At 40.9% G+C, this 19,711-nt stretch overlaps 1 protein-coding gene across 3 annotated transcripts in view; it reads left to right on the forward strand.

Annotated features, from left to right (window-relative positions):
• The window catches only part of rnf44 (ring finger protein 44), a 137,134-nt gene that overhangs the window by 38,924 nt on the left and 78,499 nt on the right, over nt 1-19,711 (forward strand). The window contains exon 1 of one of the 3 annotated variants that reach the window (XM_078411534.1): nt 5,770-6,162. The exons of the other annotated variants lie outside the window; for them this stretch is intronic. The gene's annotated coding sequence lies outside the window, so the exon portion shown is untranslated. Of the gene's footprint in view, nt 1-5,769; nt 6,163-19,711 lie in introns of those variants that run through there. 3 annotated transcript variants of the gene reach the window in all.

Raw genomic sequence — 19,711 nt, forward strand, 5'->3', positions numbered from 1 at the left:
GCTGCAAACACAGATTTTTACATTCTCATCCTTGATTCCAAATCTGCCTAAGCGAAATAGGGTGCTGTTCTTCCAATTTGCACTGGGCCTCACGGAGGCCCAGCACAGAAAGGTCAGTATGGGAGTTAAAGTGTTTAGCAACCGGGAGATCAGGTAGGTTTAGGTGGACTGCGCGGACGTGTTCAGCAAATCTGAATGTAGACAATTTAATACTGGGTCCTGCAGACTACAATGAGGTATTCACAAAATGCTGGAGTAACTCAGCAGGTCAGGCAGCATCTCGGGAGAGAAGGAATGGGTGACGTTTCGGGTCAGGGTCTCGACCCGAAACGTCACCCATTCCTTCTCTCCCGAGATGCTGCCTGACCTGCTGAGTTACTCCAGCATTTTGTGAATAAATCGATTTGTACCAGCATCTGCAGTTATTTTCTTAGACTACAATGAGGTGTTGCTCCAAGCCTCCATTGGACCTCATTGTAACAACGCAGGAGGTCAGATAAAGAAAAGTCAGTGTGGCATCTTTCCTCTTTTGATGTTCCGTCCTCAGCAGAAACCTTGATTCATCTTAATGAATTCAGAGCTCAGCAATTTGAACTTATCCTCCACCTCTAGTTAATGAGTCGTACAGCACGGAAACAGGCCCCTCTGCCTCAACCCCCCCATGCCAACCAAGATGCCTGATCTAAGCTTGCACCATTTGCTCACTCTTGCTCCATAACCTTTCCTATCCATGAACTTATCCAAGTATCATTTTAATGTTGTTATTGTACCTCCTGGCACCTCGTTCCATATACCCACCACCCTCAGTGAAAGAGTTGCTCCATGTTCCTTTTAAATCTTTCTCTCACCTCAAATCTGTCCTCTGGATTCCCCTAACCTACATTTCCTCTCTATGCCTATTTTTGACCAGAGGTATTGTCCAAGCAGTGGAATCTCCAGTTCCTAGAATTTCTAATCTACTGCCACCCTGCCCAATGGCCTCTGAGCCATGCTCAATCAATTCATTGTTAACTGCCAACAGGATATTAACCACCTTGATAGCTCCCTTGTGCATTCTAAAGTCTAACCCTCACCCCCCCCCCCCCTTCTTCTGAACTTGTAAAACACTGCACACTCAGAATCAATCCTGTTTTCATCATCAAACCTGCAAATAAGGGTGTTCATGTTGTGGCCTGGTGATCTGATATCCATCTCCAAGGTCAAACCTCCGAACTCAGACACATCTACCACGACCCCACCACTATCATTGTCTCCCACCCATCAACGACCATCCCCTTGGGAGATCTTCCGTCTATGGCTTCAAGCCTTGTATTGCCCCAGCCCTGCACGGCCTGCTTCTTCCTCCTGTTCAAGATCAACATATAGAAGTGTCTATACAGGCCCACTGTTTTTATCCCCGTCTTGTAATAATGATTTCATTTATTTCTACTGAGTTCAATTGTTTTGTCCCAGGTCCAGTCCCTTCCAACTCCATCAATGACTCTTGGAATCCATCTGCCACTTTGAGCGTTTCCAATTCCCCAATTCCAACAAGTTCATGTTTATCATGGAAGTGCAGTCGCTCGACAACTCCATCCTTCATCAGGAAGGTCTGAGCCTCCTCCACTTCCTTGACTGGGGGCTTAGTCAGTGTCCCTCAACCAAAGATAGACACACAGTGCTGGAGTAACTCAGCAGGTCAGGCACAATCTCTGGAGAAAAAAAAGTATGGGTGATATTTTGGGTCAGGATCCTTCTTCAGTCTGAAGAAGGATCCTGACCTGAAACGTCACCCATCCTTTTTCTCCAGAGGTGCTGCCTGACTCCAGCACTGCGTGTATAAACCAGCATCTGCAGTACTTTGTTTCTACATTCCTTCAACCGATATACCCTTGCTTGACTAAACATCCCCACATGAAATAACTTTTATTATAAAACATCCATTACAAACCTACCAACCCCAAAGCTAACTTGACTGTACTTCCTCCCATCTTTCCTCCTGCAAAGACTCTATTCCATTCTTCCTGTTCTTCCATCTTCATTGCATTTGCTCCAATGAAGAGACTTCCCCAACAGTACCTCTGAAATGTATGTCTTCTTCCTGAACCATGAGTTCCAACACCTCTCCCATCCCATTCTATTGTGAACAGAGTGCTTCATCTTAGCCTGCTCTATGAACCCCCTGAACAGGACAAGGGCAGTTCCCATGGTTCTCAGATTCCACCCCACCAGCTCTGCATTCAATGGATCTCGTTTTACTATTTCCACCAACTCTAACATGATCCAACTATCAGACATCATCTCCCCTCCCCTTTCAGCATTACAAAGCAATGACTCTCCGGTCTAAAATGAAGATTAATGGATTATAATTTAAGTTTCCTGCCTTGAATTAATGCTGTCACCCCATCTGAAGCAAGTTATAAACTATAATTAATTATTAGTGTACACTCTCCATTCAGCCAATTACAAGTGACAAGGCTGAGCCTAATTTAGTGAATAGGTTTCACCACCTTTCTCATGTTGGTTTTAATTCCCTCTAGAATGCTGACAATGACTGTCAAAGAAGAGTTTATAGTTTAAAATTCAAAACAATCCCTTCACTGTGAATGCACCCTTTAAAAATCACACAAGTACTTCCCATAAATATGTGCACACATACTTGGCCAGGATCTTAAATTATTTGCAAAACATTTAAGATTGTAAATCTATGTATCCAATATTTGAATTTGCTCTATGAATAAAGCATTAGTTTACTGTTCTGTTAAAAATAATCTCCACAATTCCCATTTGTGCCTTTTAAAATTTTAGAGTGGCAGCATTGAATGCTTCAATGGATAGCCCTGTACAGCAATTCCAACAGGAGGGGCACATGCCCACCACCCTGTATTGTATACTTGCACACAGGTAGACCTTCATCCTGTGACGTATGAAATATATCTGTGGCAACCTTCATCCCACACCTTCCTTCGATGCGAACAGCCACTGCTCCTGTATTTACTCACAAAATGTCCATTCATGCACAAGCGATCTCTTTGTCATTGAAGGCACTGGGGCCATTGCATTGAAATCCAGACTTTTACTGAGAGATGCTGAGACAGTGCTCCTGACAGGGTATAACATCCTCCCACTCTCCACTCCACCCCTGAATTAACAAGGCATTGGCCAAATATCACACCTCAATCTTTTGCCCTGCGCAACTCGTACCTTCCAACTAACTCTCCTTGTTCCACTCATTTTACCTCTAAATGTCCTCATTATCTACAACCCTTTACTGCTGCAGTTTTTGCACAAAGTAGCAATTCTGAATTCACTGATGTCCCCTTGCCTTGTAAAAATATTCCTATCCGTGTTAACAATGCGGCTGATTTATAACAGCTCCCTAAAAACAAAAGGTGCTGAAAGCCACTCAATCATGGTTGGAAAGACAAATGCTGATTTTGTCACTGACACCCACAACTCATGAATAGGGCCCTTTCTCCCTACTGGTCTCAGATGAACCTGTTTCTCAAATTTAATATCAGGCCTCCAATTCCTGCAGACATCTGTAACCTCCTCTAAGCTATTCTGATTTCTTGCTGCTTTCTGCACTTCCCATCACTTTCCAATAACCTTATCTTCAGTATAGTGAAGCATGCCTTCCTCTGCATTACCCCCTCAGTGAAACTGCACCACACTTTGCTCGAGAGTCACTTATATCACTTAATTCACTGAGCCATTGATCATGTATTAATCTGCTTTGGCATATCTGTTAAGGAATCTCCCCCACCTAAGATGTGTGTGTGTGTGTGTGTGTGTGTGTGTGTGTGTGTGTGTGTGTGTGTGTGTGTGTGTGTGTGTGTGTGTGTGTGTGTGTGTGTGTGTGTGTGTGTGTGTGTGTGTGTGTGTGTATATACATAAATGTGCAGGATGGAAATGCAGTCGCAGGTTTAATACTGAAGATAGACACAAAGTGCTGGAGGAACTCATCGGGTCAGGCAGCATCTCTGGAGAAAAAGGATGGGTGACATTTTGGGTTGGAGCCCTTCTTCCACTGTTTGCATCCTTGTATCCCTTCATTATCACATCTTCCCCAGCCAACAATGGGCCATTAGAGGCCCCACCCTTCCTTGCTCATCTTTTTCACCCAGAGAGTTGTGAATCTGTGGCATTCTCTGCCACTGAAGGGAGTGGAGGCCAATTCACTGGATGTATTCAAGAGAAAGTTGGATATAGTTCCTAGCGCTAACGGAATCAAGGAATATGGGGAGAAAGCAGGAACAGTGTACTGATTCTGGATGATCAGCCATGATCATATTGAATGGCGGTGCTGGCTCAAAGGGCCGAACTGCCTACTCCTGCTTTATGTTTTTATGTTTCTTAGCACTCCAATCCCCTTAATACAACGCTCTACTCTTTCAACCCTTTCATTTCCAAACACGAGTTTGTCTAATTTACAGAAAAGGATCTGCTGCAGTATCAGAAAGATCAAAGCCATTGTCCCAATTCCTGCCACACTCCATTCCTGGCATCCATCTGGGACCAAATTGACCGTTTAGAAATGTGATGTACATTTTATCCAGTTATCTTTCTTAAAGCACATATCCTCCCCTTCACCAGATGGGTTTCATCCATCTTTATTACATTGCCTGAATCAGCTCCTCCCCCGGGGTCTTTTGTTGCTGAAAAAAGGAGATCTCTTCAATATATTTTTTATCTCCTGCCAAGTATTCCCACACACTCCTGACCAACCCCTTTGTTCCATCCTCCACAAACAGATTTATCCAAAGCTCCTGCTGTTTGGCACCCAGTTCCGTGTACCCAATGCCCGTGCTCCTGATGACACAACGCTCTGATGTTTGAAGATGTTCATTTGTTTCCAAATCCCTCCAGGTCTTCCCAATCTCAGTAAGATACTCCAACCCAGAAGCGTACGTTGTGTTATTCTAATTCTAGCTTCTGGCTATCCCTGATTTTAACAACTCCACCATTTATTTGCTGGTTATATTATTTCTGCTCCCAAGGCACTCAGTAGTACAATCCCCGAACCGAATGTTTGCCTTCTGCTCCCTTTCCCCCACCCTCCAGTCCTTTATTTCCCTTTGGTGTTGTTATGTTCCCCTTTGTTAACTCTCCAGCGTTTCACTACATTACGGAAATAAAAGTTGTTTGCAGTCTGCCTCCAAGCCCGGCAGCACCCATCTGATACACTGCTTTGTCCGGTGGCTTGCAGTGGTTCTGAGAGAATCACAAATACGTTTTGTGGAGGGGATAAAAAAACACATCAAACTCCAAACGTGCAAATATAATCCAACAACGCCAGCTCACCATCGGACATGCTCTCTCGGTAAGTTGTGTTTTCTTGTAAGTTGCACGAAACTGCGAAAAAAGTATGACCCAACCCATGTCCAAAATTTAGCTGCTCCAGTTTAATTGCCATTTCTTTACACGTGTGTTTTTAAAAAAAAAAGTGTGATTCGAGTTTACCGATGCAATCCCTCGTTGGACATTTGCAAGGAAAACAAAAGGTCAATTGCAAAGAAGTAAACAAGACTTAAGTCATTCTCAACATCCGGCTTGCCACAAATTGGTGGAAAAAAAACACACACACATGATTCATTGGTGTAAACAACGTCCAAGTTCTTTGGCTTCTAATTTGTTCAATTCTCCCAGCAATGTGGAGTTGCTAATATTTGTGCACGTTGTCTGTTTTCCGCAGTCTGTCTGTGTGTGTCGGATTCATTGCCAGTGTTCTGGGTACCGAGCAGTGCTGCCAATCAGTAGAGGGTTGTTAGTTGCAGTGCGAGCAGTAGCCGAGGTGGAAGCCACACGTCCATCCAGGGCAGGGCAGTGCTAAGGCTGCGAGCCCCATGCAGTCCGGGGCGCTCCCCAGCAGCGCTGGCTCGCTGGCTCCGCTCGCCACTTCACACAGCAATTGCCAGTCCTCCGGGGAAAGCAGCGTCTGCGAGAGAACCGCATTGGTGTAGATCGAGCACGATTACTTACCTATTTATGTTTGGTCACGCCCCTGGACGGTTCCATTTTGAGCCTTGGAGGACCAGCAGGGAAAAAAAAAAAACCCGAGAGAAAGAAAGAGAGAGCTCTTAGATAATAGAAAAGCACTGAGCATGTAGTGTGAGGGGCGAAGGAGGATGAAGTGGGCAAGATCAGCGGTTAGAGTGATGTCAGATTAAAAACCTAAATCAGGTACACAGCAATGCTCTTGAAGGCTTTTTGCATAGTGTTGCGCATATCTCGAATAGCAACATTTGGGGCGTATTATGTTTGCATTGAACGCTTGGAGCCTAAGGTTGCACCAAGCTGGGCTTTGCTCCGGATTGCATGCGACTGACTCTCCCAGCCTCGGCTGGCTGGGCTTTTGTTTGTGCTTTTTTGTCTGCCCTGCCGTCAGATCGCAGCCCCCGCCTTGTTTTTGTTGGTGCTGCCTTATATTTTTTATTTCCTTATTTCCTCCCCCACCCACCCTTCCCTTCAGTGGTTGCTCGGGCTACGCGGCGACTTTAGTGCGTCGGTTATTATTATTATTATTTTATTTTTTTTGCATTGATCGGGATTATTGCATGGTCAATGTTGGGACGGGGTTTGCTTTTTTTTTGTTGTTGCCTAGGCCTGAATTGTAACTGTACATTTTGTGTCTGCATTGCAAAAGGATACAAAGGCTCTCGGCCTTGCACTGTTTGATATACAGTAATTACAGATGAGCAAGAAGAGTGACGAATTTTAGTGACCCAACAAAGCTTTAGTGCACTGTTTGGCTCTCTAGTTATGTATTCATTTTAACAAGGGGGTGTGCATGCTCTTCCGCCTGCATTTGTGATCATAAAAATGATATTTTAAAACTCTTCTGCAGCGTTAGCTGTTTTCTAGTTTAAAAAAAAAAAATGCTAGTTCGGGATTGTCGTGTGCGATAGAATTTCATTGCAAAGATTTTCCAAGGCCTTTGGATTTTCAGTATTGATGTTTGGATTCAGTAGGTTTCAGAAACTTTTAACAGTCCAGATAGACCGCGGGACCCAGGTTCTTTGTTGGCACCCTTTAAGCAGGACTCTTGGTTTTATTGTTTACGTAGCAAACAAGTTCATATTTTTCAATAAGGCTCAACTTCTGCAAAAAAACATATATACTTTCTCCACTACTGACACACTGCATTGTAAATATTAACATTTAAAAGTAAAATCTAAATGAATTAGGATTTTTTTAAATTTTAAAACACTGTCCATCTTTATTAACTAAGTTTGCCTATGCAACATTAATGACTAAGGAAGTACTTTCCTACTATATGAGAACAGTTTCAAAGTTGATTGTATCTCAAATCGTTTTGTGTGGTTAAACTAAAATGGGTTGAAGATTAGGCATGCACTGTCCTAATTGCAAAAGAAACTTAATTATTCTCAATCATAAATATTATTCATATTCCATTTTCTAAAAACCTCCATCTTTCTCATTTGCTTTGTCCAGATATTTCGCTATGCTGTTAATGTGAACTGATCTACTGTTCTTCGAGATCCAATATGTGTCTAATTGTATGTTGCTGTTCAGCAAAGGTGAGGGCGGGAAGAAGAGCATGAATTTTGGGCGAAGGGATGCACTGATCAAAACAAACATCACACTTGTTTGTGTATGTAGCATCATACAGTGTGGAAACGGACCTTTGAGCCCAACTTGCCCACACTGACCAGCGTGTCCCATCTACACAAGTCCCACGCCTGTATTTAGCCCATATCCCTCTAAACCTGTCCTATCCATGTACCTGTCTAATTGCTTCTCAAACATTGTGATAGTCCCAGCCTCAACTATGTTTTTTAAAAAACCTTAGAGCAACTTAATGTTTTCTCTGAATTTGTGTCAAAAAACGGATTGGTTCTGCAGTTATTGCATTAATGTTTTGGGGCTTGTAACCTCAAGGAATAGGGCAAGAATAATTTCTAAAGAGTATTTGTTCTTTATCGTTAGATTACCGTTATGGAAGTGACATAGGTTTGGTCATACAAGTCTTGAAATGCTAATTTGTTTAACCTGATCATTAATAACAAAAAATATCTATGCCTACCTCTGTTAGAATTCAAAAGATGTGACATTGAAGATTTTTTTGGAATTAACTTTCAATTAACATCATTAGTGCTCATTGCAGTTGAAAAGAATTTGTTTCTGAAATGGATTACTGAATAACCCCAACAATGAGGTTGATAAATTTGACTTGGTTTGGTTGATAATATTCTCATCTTCTGAATGTTTAAATATCAAAGTCCCAATCAAGAATTTATGCATGTATTCTAGGTGGATAGTTTGGTTTAAGTTCAAGCAAATATGTACTGTAGTTAAAGGTGTCATCTTCTGTTCCAGTGATTCAATTGTGGATAGGGAAGGATTGGAGAGAAAATGGGCCAAATGCAGGCAGATCTAACCCAGAATGCCATTTTGGACGGCATGATAAGATGGGCTAAATGGCCTGCTTCCATGCTGTGTTTCTCTAACTCTAGAATTGGATGGTTGTTGTATGCTGTATTTGAAATGTCATGAGCTGCATGTTGATGCCAACTCCTCCTAGATATATAGCATTTACAAAAATGACACCGAATTGTAACAATTATTTGAACAAAAAGTGGAAGGTAAATTTAGCATTACACTTAATTTCTCATACTCAGTATTTTCATGGTCAAATTGTGCAATTAGATCACTGACTTAAAAATGAGAATTTTAAACATGGTATATGTATCTTTTCTTTTGTGGACCAAATGGTTATCCAATGGATAAACTTGCTGATCATTGTCACGTGCACTGTGAGAATTAAAAAAGACAGAATGCTTGTCAAATAATCAGTAAGGTATTCAAACTGTATTCTGCACTCTGGATGACTTTCAAATCCAACTTAAATGCCTGCTGTATTGATTGTACAATAAACAACAGAACAGCCATAACACATTCTGTTTTGATTTTACAAATGGGTTATGTTTATTCAACCTCTACATACCACTACAAACTCAATTTGAGAAAATGCCCCCTATCCACACTTGTGTTAAATAAAACAATTGTTAGTGTAATATGTTTTTCTTTTATTGCAACTCCTTTCACCGGCGTAGGAATGAGTAGTTTCTGGGTTCCCAAGTGCTGTGCATTTGTTGGGAATGATCTAAATGGTTCTTTACCGGATGACAGAATCGGGATTTTGTTGTCAAGTGAGTATTTGTCAGCATTATAAACTTTTCCCTATAAATTTTATCCATTGAATTCTTGAATACCACCAAAGGCGCTTTTTCTTTGTCGGTATTTATTATCTTTAATAGTGACACACATGAAATATCTGGCTCAGAGGTGTTAATCAAGAGAGGGAATAAATCAATATTCCTTATCTAGCAGATTATACTTAAAACATGTCACACTGACATCTAGCCAGGATTGTATATAGCTGGTGTGAATATTGCACGTAGAGCATCTTTTTGATTTTGAAATAGGCTCCATCTTCCACCAGTATTTGCTCTGATTTTGATCCTGTTAGTTTTTTCGGTTCTGGTTTAAGGTAATTATTTTAAAGTTTTTTGTCTGTTTGCATATATATTTTACCTATTAAAATTCTGAATACTAAACGGGGGGAAAATCCCACATGTACTAAACATGTAAATACTAGTTTTTTTACATGTCACATATAAATACATTTGCTTTATGAGTAACAGAATTTAAACACCTAACAACTGGGAACAAAAGTAGAATCCAGAGCTGCAATATATTACCCTCTTTTCCTGATCAAGTGTGTAACTATTTTTAGTCTATGGATTGGTGATCTACATCCTTGCCTGAAGGGTCTCGACCCGAAACGTCACCCATTCCTTCTCTCCCGAGATGCTGCCTGACCTGCTGAGTTACTCCAGCATTTTGTGAATAAATCCTTGCCTCTCAACCCTACCACCAAATATGCCCCGCCCTTTTCTTCTGTGATTATATTTATTTATTTGTGACTTGACTTTTGCAATGCAAATCTGATAATTTAATGTATATATCATATCATATCATATATATATATATATACAGCCGGAAACAGGCCTTTTCGGCCCTCCAAGTCCGTGCCACCCAGCGATCCCCGTACATTAACACTTATCCTACACCCACTAGGGACAATTTTTACATTTACCCAGCCAATTAACCTACATACCTGTACGTCTTTGGAGTGTGGGAGGAAACCGAAGATCTCGGAGAAAACTCACGCAGGTCACGGGGAGAACGTACAAACTCCTTACAGTGCAGCACCCGTAGTCAGGATCGAACCTGAGTCTCCGGCGCTGCATTCGCTGTAAAGCAGCAACTCTACCGCTGCGCTACCGTGCCGCAGTGAAATGAGGAGAGAAGCATAGTATTTCTGCCAATCTTACCTCTATAATTTCCACATACAATGTTTCTCATCACAGCCTCCTGTTCATACGAGCCATTGGTTGTGTGATTAAGATTTTTGACTGATCTTTAGACTTTAGAGCTTCAACACGGAAGCAGGCACTTTAGCCCACCGAGTCCGCGCCAACCAGCGACCACCCTGTACACAAATTATCCTACACAATTTCACAATTTACAATTTTACTGAAGCCAATTAACCTGCCAACCTGTATGTCTTTGGAGTGTTGCCTTATTTAAATTTATTGTAGCATGCCCTTTTGGAATTTTGACTCTAAGAATTATTCTATTCACATTTACAATTAGCGTGCATCATTTAGGCTGTTTGTTTTTAATTTTCTTTCCATCTCATGTTTTTGAATGTTTACAAAATGCACATGACTTATTTTGTTTTAGAAAGCCCAGTATTTCTGTGCATAGAAAAAAAGACCTGCTAATTATTTACCCAGCTAATAGAAGATGCATTTCTCATCCCCTGTTAAGAAAGTAAACAATTATTGCCTTTTATTTTTTGCTCTCATACCCTTTCTGTTGACAGAAGTATCCACAGAAGTCTAGTTTTGCTCATGCTTTTGTACCACCACCACCCCTGCTAACGTTCGAGCGGCACATGAAAGAGAGGCCCAATGGGTAGTGTCACCCAAGAGGTCACATGAGATTTGATCAGAGAATCGGCAGCTGGTTGGCGAAACAAAAGAAATGAGGCCCCAAAATTGTGTGTGTGAGACCTTTGTACATATTTGAGCAAATATTAGGAGTCTTGCACTGGTGCAGACACCCAGTAATGTTTTTGCATGAAGCTGGGCTCTGAGCATGTTCATCAGAGTGTGAGTTTGATATTTACCACCAGGTGCTCATTTACTCAAATATTCTTTGTCTTGTTTTTGCCCCAGTTCTACATCTAGCCGTGCGATTTTTCTTTTGTTAAGATTTGATGTTGATTTACACCATGAAGACTATTGCCTTTTTTTAAATGCTTTTTTTTCCTAACCACTGAAAAGTGATAAAGGACAAACCACGTCCACATATTGTGGTAGTTGGCTTTCTAGCAAACCGTCCTTACCATCATTTTCTGCAAGGCAAAGCCACTCCTCTGCACGTGCATCAAGAAACGCAAGTTTTAAGAAATAAATTTTGTGGGGTTTTTTCCACACAAAGTCCATATCTCATATTTCTGAATACTGATTTGTGAATTCTGTAAGGACGACCTTTCTGTATTTGAATGTTCGCAATGCAAGGGACTGTCTGCAGTTATAATAGTTTTTGTCGTTATTTCTACTTGATGATAACCCCTGTGTTTGAAGTGTTGTTCCAAGCATTGTTTTGGAAATGTTTCACTAAACACCGGGATCAATTCTCTTTCTCTAGAACAGTCTATCTGATTAATATCAAAGTTGGACTTGCCAAGGTATATTTGTGTACTTGCAATTTGCTTTGCAAAAAATAAGTAAATATTGTAATCCCAATAATATTGCACTAAGGCAAAATGTTTCAGAGTCCTGAATGAATAGGCAGATGTACAATAGCACACAGTGAAGAGAAATAAAGGAAAGAAGGGAAATGTGGGATTGGGGAAGATAAAAACACTGTGTTAAAAGAGTATATACTTTTTTCAAGCTCCAACAAAAATGTTTGACCTGGAAAGAATAAGTTTTTCCATTTCTAACAATTTTCTTTCTGTGCCAGAGATTGAGTGATAGTAATTGCTTTTCATACACTGAAAAGGGCATTGATGGACTGTCTGCGATGTGCGTATATCTGCAATAGAATGAGCACGGCACATGGATGGAGGTGGAAGATTGTGAAGCAGGTCACAGTATGCAGATACGAGGGAAAGAGTAGAGAATTACAACATAATTGAATGGCCCTTTTATAGAACCAACAGCGCAATGGTCCAAGTCTGAAGAAGGGTCTCTACCCGAAATGTCACCCATTCCTCCTCTCCAGAGATGCTGCCTGTCCCGCTGAGTTACTCCAGCATTTCGGCCCAAGTTACTTCCTTATTTGTGATTAAAGTCTATGATGTGGACAGGGCATATATGATAATTTTACATGGTAATGTAGACAAAGTATTGGATAGATCACATTAGTTGTAGGAAATGGAATATGGGTGGTGACAAATAATATTGTATAGGTGTATGGGAGAAGAGTGATGAAGTGGAAGTAATTAGCTAAAAAAACAGCTCGCGCATTGTGTCAAACGCCCTCCCTCCTGTGCGGTATGATTAATTCATGACATAATATTGCAACTTTATGCTATGCATTGCATTTCAGTAGTGCAGCAAACAATGAGATTCCATTATTGTGAAGCTGACAGCAGAAAATCATATCTCTGCAACTTTTGGATCTCTTTATTTAACTGCACATCTCCTCTCTCACATTATTGCAACACTTACACATAAATAATGAGAAGTTCCATTAGACTTGCTGTTATTTTGACACTAAAACTGTTATCCATTAATCTTGCTGGTGACCTACACATTCCTACCTGAAAAACCTGCTATTATTAGGTTTTGCTGGAATGTTGTTTAATATCAATCTGACACAGTGGGGAAGGGTTTCTCATCTTTCATGCCATCATATTTCATGTTGTCTAGTGCTTTGGCAAAGGGAAGAGAATTCTGCCAGCAGATTTGACCCACAGTGGTCCTGCGTGCCTTGAAAGGATTGGTTTGATACATCAGCGGTTTGTGAGTCGATGGAGTATCTCTACCAGACGGCTAGTGAATAGCAGAGAAAGGGACCTTTAGAGGGGAGAAAATAATGTAGAAATTCGATGGACAGTAATAAATTTTAACATTCACAGCATTTTTTAACAAGAAAGGACATTTTTAAGGCAGAGATAGATAGATTCTTGATTAGTACGGGTGTTGGGGGTTATGGGGAGAAGGCAGGAGAATGGGGTTAAGTGGAAAAGATAGATCAGCCATGATTGAATCGTGGAGTAGAATTGATGGGCCGAATGACCTAATTCTGCTATCATTTGTCATAGTGAAGCTCTGTGACATGATGTGAATTTCAAAGATTCCGACGCGTGACTGAATTGTTTGGAGCAGAGGTTCCCTATTTTTATTTCGCTGCTCTGCTTCAAAAAAAAGATTTTGTTTTGCTCTCCCTTCTCGCTCTTTTCTACACAAATATTGAATGAAATCTCTTTAGTTTTATAATTATGTCTCTATTCTAACTTTATCATGATACCCATTTTGAAATCTTAGAATTTGGGGACGTAATCGGTACCGAGCATGGCTGTGTTCCTATTTTACAATAACTGTAAAGTATTTATTTGTCACAAAGATGGGATGATCTTTTCACTTAGCTCATCAAACCTAGGCTATCCAGATATCAACCCTATCAATACTTCATTATTTGATTTTAGCTTTGTCCGGTCACCTCTCAGCCTCCTTTGCTCCAGGGAAAATAAATCCAGCCTATCCGATCCATCCCAGAATTAAAGTTCTTCATTCCAGGTAACGTCCTGGTGAATCTCCTCTCCTGTGCACCCACATTCCTCCTACAGTGTGTTGACCAGAACCTCACATCAAGATCACATTAAACTTGTGATATGTTTGGTCTAGCCAGTGTTTTGTAAAGTTACATCAAAACACTAATCTCTTTGACCAATCCAGCGACATGGTATCCAATTTTATTTACTAATTATGCCTTGTGTTGTATATCTGCATGTTTCTGGTAGTGAAGGACCTTTAAAGAAAGTAGTTTCATTAACGTAGTTTTTTTTCTCTTGCAATGAAAGTGTACCAAACAGCTTGGCTGTGATTAAATTTCTCTGAAATCTAATCATTGTAACTTCAGGAAAATGGGTGATTGATCTGCACACGTTCAGGTGTCTTCCATTGTACTGGGATACATGTTAGTCTGTATATTTCAGTGTTGTTGATAAAGGAATAAGGATTGGTATTTGTGCAACCTTGGCCCTTTTCCAACCACTCGGGCAGACAAAACCTCAGTTTATGTGTCTCATCTGACAGGTAAGATGCCCTCATAATTAAAAATGAAAACAGAACAGGAAACTCAGCACGTGAGACCACATCTGCGGAAGAGAAACAGTGTTAACGTTTATGTTCAGGGACCCTTTAACGAAATACGATCCTTGAACTAAAATGTTAACTCTTTTTCCCGTTCCACAGATGCTGCATGACTTGCTGAGTATTTCCAGCATTTTATTTCACCTATAAAGCATGTGTTTTTATTTTGTTTCACTTAATCTATTAAAGTATTTTAACTTGTAAAGCTAATTTAAAATTGATCTTCAAATCATTAAAATTATTTGCTAATTCCTTGCTTATTAGTTGTGTATAGTGTATAATTGGATTGATGCACAGAGAGTGCAATAAGTAATAACAGATTATTTGTTTAACCTTAGTGCTTCTATAATTGTGGTACAACACAGTTTTATTGATTATGTGAATTAATTCAATGCAGTGATCATATAAATAGGTATGTGTTTACCAATGAATGGCTAAAATAATGTCAACATAATTTGATGCAGGGTTATATAAATGGAATTATATAACTCTGGTAATTTCAGTGACAATCATGGTACAATTATTAAAATCATGGGGATTGTTGCAAACTTTATACCATATTCTTCTTAAGCGTTAATTTTGTGCCTAAATTACACAAAGTTTTTTGTGGCTTTATAAATGTCAGGATATATATTGGTGGGAAAGAAACTGCTTTTTATTCTTTTTAGAAGATGGAACTGAATTTCTCTGCAGACCATGTGTTATGGGGTTAATAAAGCTCACTTTGTCACCTACAGAATGCCTGTGGAACATATAAAGGGAGGATTTCTCTTGGTTGTATATCTGATTTTCAGTTGAAGCTACAACTTTGCAGTATACTTTAACACTAATTGACACTTTCATGCCTGTGCATCATTCATTGGGCGTTTATCAAATTTCCTATTTACACTCTGCTATCTCATTTCTATTTGCTTTATATGCATTGTATATCTATATCCTCTGTGACAACAAACTCCACATCGCAATACAGAATTATTTCAAATTTCTATGAACGCACGCATATTTAAAGGTTTGAATTTATCTTGCATGTTGTTTGGTATTCAAAGCAAGAATGTGGAATGGCATCCAGTTAATATTTGGTTAATGAGAGGTTTATCATTAATCATAGATGGAATAGGGTTTTTTAGGTAGTCTAGTGTGCAGTTAGAAAAAAAGAGGTTCCACTTCAGTTCATGTATAAACATATTAATTTGTGATATGTCTTTTTATTCAAGTATGCAGTTGCAGTATCAATACTGCAAGTCTCTGCAATCAATTTAATGTAATCTTACACAACTATTCTTTTTATAGCTGAAAACCCAATTACAGGTCAAAATTGACTCGATATGAATTTGTTACAATCAAATTTCTGCAAAAAGTACTTTGAAAACCTGATATTCTCAGCAATTTAGTCAAAAGCTACAGATGCAATGATGTTTCCTCTATAACGATTTTTAAAAACTGCATCCTTTCTTAAAATCTTGAAATAAATCTCGGGAATATTTTACCAAAACAAAACTTCTCCTTCCCCAATATTTTTGTGATGCTGAGAAAGAAAAAAAAAAAAGGGACCCTTTAACAAAATGAAGAAGGGTCTCGACCCGAAACGTCACCCATTCCTTCTCTCCAGAGATGCTGCCTGACCCGCTGAGTTACTCCAGCATTTCGTGATACCTTCAAGAAAAAAAAACAAGATTCCTATAATCCTGCTTTAGATAGTACTGCCTTTAACAAAGAACCTAACAATATTTTTAACTGTTTGAGACCTTTCCTGGGCAATGTTGTAAATCAATTCTTTCAAATGTGTAGAGTAATCTAGTGTTCTACTGTGGTGTATTGTACTCTGAATTCAGCAGCAGGAGCGAAAAAAACATTTAAATCAATTTCTCCTCCAGGTCTCCATCTACTGAAGATCTCGGAGGAATTTTTGAATGGGAGTGGGGGGGGGGGGGGGGTCTGTCCTTTTCTGAAATTCTTGGTTGATGTTACTTTTTCCCTCGTGATACACAACATTTTGTTTTCCTTTTTCAATGTGGATTAACGGTGAAGACAGGAGAGGCTACAGATGCTGGAATTTAGATTTTAAAAATCTGCTCAAGAATCTCAGCGGGTCAGGCAGCATCTGTGGAGGAAGATGAGTAGTCAATGATTCGGGTTGAGATCCTGCATCAGGACTGAGCAAGGCCTTTGATAAGGTTCAACACGGTAGGATGCACCTGACGGTTAGATTGCAAAGGATCTATGGTGAACGAACCATTTGGATACATAATTGGCTTGATAGTAGGAAGCAGGGGGTGAAGATGGAAGGCTGTTTTTCAGATTGAATATAGAATAAAGAACAGTACAGCTTAGGTGTGTATGCTGGTTTAAACCAAAGATAGACACAATATACTGGATAACACAGCAGGACAGGCAGCGTCTCTGAAGAGAAGGAATGGGTGATGTTTCGGGTCGAGACCCTTCTTCAGATTGACGTCAGGGGGGAGGGAGATACATAGTTGAGGAAATGTAAAGGTGTGAAAACAGGGCAAAGGGAATGGAGATCAAGGAAAATGTAGAATAGATTTTTGTTTGCTGGGAGTAGTTAACAACAAAGCAAACATAGATAAAATGTAGTTGGAGACAGTAAGACTGGTCTGTGAACTGGGTAGGGGGAGGGATGGAGAGAGAGGGAAAGCAAGGGTTACGAAGTTAGAGGTCAATGTTCATACCGCTGTGGTGTAAGCTGCCCAAGCAAAATATGAGAAGCTGATCCTCCGATTTGCGCTGGGCCTCATTCTGAAAATGGAGGCCCAGGACAGAAAGGTCAGTGTGGGAATAGGAGGGAGGGGGGGGGGAGTTAAAGCGGACGGCAACCGGGGGATCAGGTAGGTTTAGGCAGACTGAGGAGAGGTGTTCAGCGAAACGATAGCCGAGCCTGTGCTTGGTCTCACCGATATATATAGGAATCCACACCTGGAACAGCAGATACTGTAGATGAGGTTGGAGGAGGTGCAAGTAAACCTCTGCCTGACCTGAAAAGACTGTTGGGGTCCTTGGACGGAGTCGAGGGGGGAGGTATAGGGACAGGTGTTGCATCTCTTGTCGTTGCTGGGGAACGTACCCGGGGATGGGGTGATTTGGGTGGGAAGGGATGAGTTGACCAGGGAGTTGCAGAGGGAACGGTCTCTGCGGAAAGGGGTGGAGATGGGAAGATGTTGCTAATGGTGGAATCCCGTTGAATATAGCATTGGAATGAACACTTCAGTCCACAATGTCTGAGCCGAACATGATGCCAAGACCAATTCTACCCTGCCTGCTCATAATCCATATCCCACCATTCCCTGCCTATCCAAAAGAGTCTTGAATGCCACGATCATATTGGCCTTAACCATCACATCCAGCTGTGCATTTCAGGCACTTGCCATCCCCTGCTGAAAAAAAATGTTTCCCCACACATCCCCTTCGTCCCTCTCATCTTAAAGCTATTCCCTCTAGTATTGATTTTTTTTCCATCCTGGGAAAAGCTGCTGACTGTGTACCCTATCTTTGTCTCATGCCTTCCTGACTCCTATACTCAATGCCCCAACCAATAAAGGCAAGCATACTAGATACCCTCTTTACCACTGTCTACTTGTGTTGCCATTTCTAGAGTTATGGACTTGGACCCCAAAATCCCTCTATACAGCAATGCTGTTCAGGGTCATGCCATTAATTGTATATTTTTCCTTTTATATTCGACTGGAGACCCATGGCTAATGCTGTATCGCAGGGGTTGGTGCTGGGCCAATGTTTGTCCACTATCAATGGTTTGAATGAGAATGTTTGAGGCACGGTTACTATGTTTGAAGGTGACATAGGTAGTGAAGAATTGCTGAGACCTTGGTCAGCTTGGTATGCTGGCCAAAGACTAGCAAATGTAATTTAATTAAGATAAGTGCAACGTGTTGCGTTTTGAGAAGCCAAACCATAGTAAGATATTCACAGTCAACAGTAGGGCACTGCGGAGTGTCATAGAATAGAGGGATGTAGGAGTACAAGTAGATAGTTCCCTGAAAGTAGCATCACAGGTAGGCAGAAGAAGGCTTGTTGGCCTTTATCGGTCAGGGCATTGCGTACGAAAGTTGGAATGTTAGGTTGCAGTTGTAAAAAACATTGTTGGGGTGTTATCATCATATCATATCATATCATATATATACAGCCGGAAACAGGCCTTTTCAGCCCTCCAAGTCCATGCCGCCCAGCGATCCCCGTACATTAACACTATCCTACACCCACTAGGGACAATTTTTACATTTACCCAGCCAATTAACCTACATACCTGTACGTCTTTGGAGTGTGGGAGGAAACCGAAGATCTCGGAGAAAACCCACGCAGGTCACGGGGAGAACATACAAACTCCTTACAGTGCAGCACCCGTAGTCAGGATCGAACCTGAGTCTCCGGCGCTGCATTCGCTGTAAAGCAGCAACTCTACCGCTGCGCTACCGTGTTGTGTTCAGTTGTGATACCTCTGCTACAGGATAGATGCCATTGAGGGGAACAAGTGCAGAAAAGATTTATACAGATGTTGCCAGGACTTGAGGGACTGGTTATAGAGAGAGTTTGGGTCAGCTAGGACTTTATTCCTTGAAGTACAGGAAGCTCGGGGGTGATCGTACAGAGATGTATAAAATCATGAGGGACATAGAATGCACAGAGTCCTTTTCCCAGGGTAATGGAATCAAGGACTAAAGGATATGTCTAAAGTGAGAGGGGAAAGTTTTAATAGGAATTTGAGGAGTATCTTTTTTTTCCACACAGAATCTAAAACCTATATGGAAAGAGTTCATAGAAAATGTAACAGCATTTTGACAAGTACAGGGGTAGGAAAAGTTTAGTGGGATATGGATCAAATAAGGTAGATTGGACTAACTTAGACATCTCGGTCAACATGGGCAAGTCGGCCAAGAGCTTGTTTCAGCGCTGTATGACTGTATGACTTTCCTCCTTTGCATTCACAGATGCTGCCTGACCCACTGAGATCCTCCAGCAATTTTATACATCTCTGTATGGGTGGAGGTGACTTTGCAGCAGGTTTCATTAATCAATAGTTATTTAAGTCTAGCATCAAACCAATCTGAAATATGGTTGCCACCCTGTTGTATATCCGGACCCTGTCTGAGAGGAAGATGATAATGCTAAGTTAGGACTGATGAGTGCTCCCATTGTTGTTGCTGCTGGGTTCTGTTGTGTGGATTCCCTAGTGATAACCACTTGAGATTGGTTGTGTTGTCTTTCAGTTGAGTTACATCCTGGCAAGAGAGCATGAAGGATAGGCCACTTAGAGAGCATACTCTGTCCATTCGAAGGAA

This window comes from Rhinoraja longicauda, chromosome 14 (assembly GCF_053455715.1).
Source record: "Rhinoraja longicauda isolate Sanriku21f chromosome 14, sRhiLon1.1, whole genome shotgun sequence".
Lineage (NCBI taxonomy): Eukaryota > Metazoa > Chordata > Chondrichthyes > Rajiformes > Arhynchobatidae > Rhinoraja > Rhinoraja longicauda.